A 2020-nucleotide genomic window follows, 5' to 3' on the forward strand; every position below is an offset into this window, starting at 1 on the left:
AAATTTTATCGAAAATCACTATATTTTGGCTCTTGATTTGTTTTGAAAGTTGCTATAAGATAAACCAAAATTTTCAAAAAAATTTAGAAATATCTTGTTTTAAAAAATTTACACAGCTTTCGGAGATTTGTTGAATTTCGATATTCTAAATCTTATTGTAGGTGATTCAATCACCTGTTAGATCAATTGAATCGGCGCCGTAGCTCCGATATTAATTGAAAGTTCCGGATCCGATGGGTTTAGAAGGAAGTTTGGATGGATAGGATAAAGCTAATTCGGTAGAAATCTCGTTAGTATAGTCATAAGTAGAAGGCTTTCATTCATACCGAAAGAGCATACATCATTTTACAAGCTGGAGAGAATATCATGTAATCTCTCTAGCATTTCCCCTCTAAAGTCCAAAACTTAACATCTAATGAACACACGGCACTATATATACATGATGATTTGGAGCGGACTAGCTCTTCCGTGCGGATGAGTCTCATCCGCACGAATGTGTTACATTCGTACGAACTTGTGTTGTTCTCTCCAAAGTCATGTGTTCGTATCTAACCTATAGAATACTCAACACACGCTCTATCTAGTCTATTCGCACAGTGGCGGACACACAGAATATGCACTAACATTAGCCAAGAGCAAAAGAATCACACACCTGCAAAACAATCCAACATATATGTAAATGTCAGCTACGCTGAGTAAGTTCTAATAGTTTAAGTTGAAACGTTTAACTCAATCATCAAAGGATCATCGTTTTAACACTTAAGATCCTTTTAACACTTAAGCTCAATTTTATATAAAAACATCCTTGACCATTTTATACTCATTTCATAGCCATTCATACAAAAATCCATCATTGAAGGTTAATACGTACAATTGTAACTAACACGTAAATCACATCATATAAAAGTTAACACAATATCTTGCACAGCTTCATAACATCATATACAATCCTATACTTTAAGAATATGCATAACTCACGAGTTATTAAAATCAAGAAAAATGTAAATGGTTATACTTGTACAAAACAATTTAGAACCTATGAATACGAACTTCTTTGATGGAAATTGGTCATCTCATGCTCCAACGTTTTTTTAACAATAATTCATTTATTGTACAATTTCATATTTCTCCAATAATTTGTTTTCGTTAACTATTTAAAATAACCTAAATACACGATTATATTTATTATTTGTTTTGTCATCATTTTGTTATAAACTTTTTATTAAAACAAAAGTATTCAGCGTGTATCGGTACCATACCAATGTCGTAACACTGTCATATATATTTAAACTAAAACTGACAAATATTCATTACTATGGTTTTTGGTGTCGATACAAGCAGGTTTCGGTGTTTTCTGATATTTTACACTAGTAGTACCGAACCGTACTGTACTACCATACTCGGTTCGATGTTCGGTTTGTGTTTTTTTTTTTTTACAGATTTTCTATTCTGATGCCAAATGTTTTTTTTCGTTAACATTTAGATTTTTTTTAAACGAAGTTTGTATTTAAAATAAGGTACTTGGTAACGTAAACTATATCGGGTACTGGTACCGAACAACATCGGTACCGGTACTGGTATTTGTTTTTATGGTTTCAGATTGATGTAAAACACGTTTCAATATCTTTTTAGGTGTGTCACAACTATATTTATTGGTTTGATAAGACAGCTTTTATGTAATTAATCCTCTTACCATTGTAAATAAATATTTTAATTTTGTAATATATACATATTTCTTGTTATATCGCGAAAGGAAATTTCCACTAGTTTCGTAACACATAAGGGAAAGACACTTGCTTTTGCGGTCATACCAAGTAGTCTAGTAGTATGGTGGTTACCCACTACAAAAGTGTTAGTGGTTTCAAATCTTTATAAGTGTAAGATTAAATGATATTTATATGGTGGTGGATTAAAAAAATTCAGGGTATCCAAAAAAAAATTAACGTACATTAATAAAACGGAGAATATTTTTTTATTGTACATTCAAACACCCATCCCTAAGCCTTTAATAGATCCGCCG

The sequence above is a fragment of the Helianthus annuus genome, chromosome 13 (genome assembly GCF_002127325.2).
Source record: "Helianthus annuus cultivar XRQ/B chromosome 13, HanXRQr2.0-SUNRISE, whole genome shotgun sequence".
NCBI classification, from domain to species: domain Eukaryota; kingdom Viridiplantae; phylum Streptophyta; class Magnoliopsida; order Asterales; family Asteraceae; genus Helianthus; species Helianthus annuus.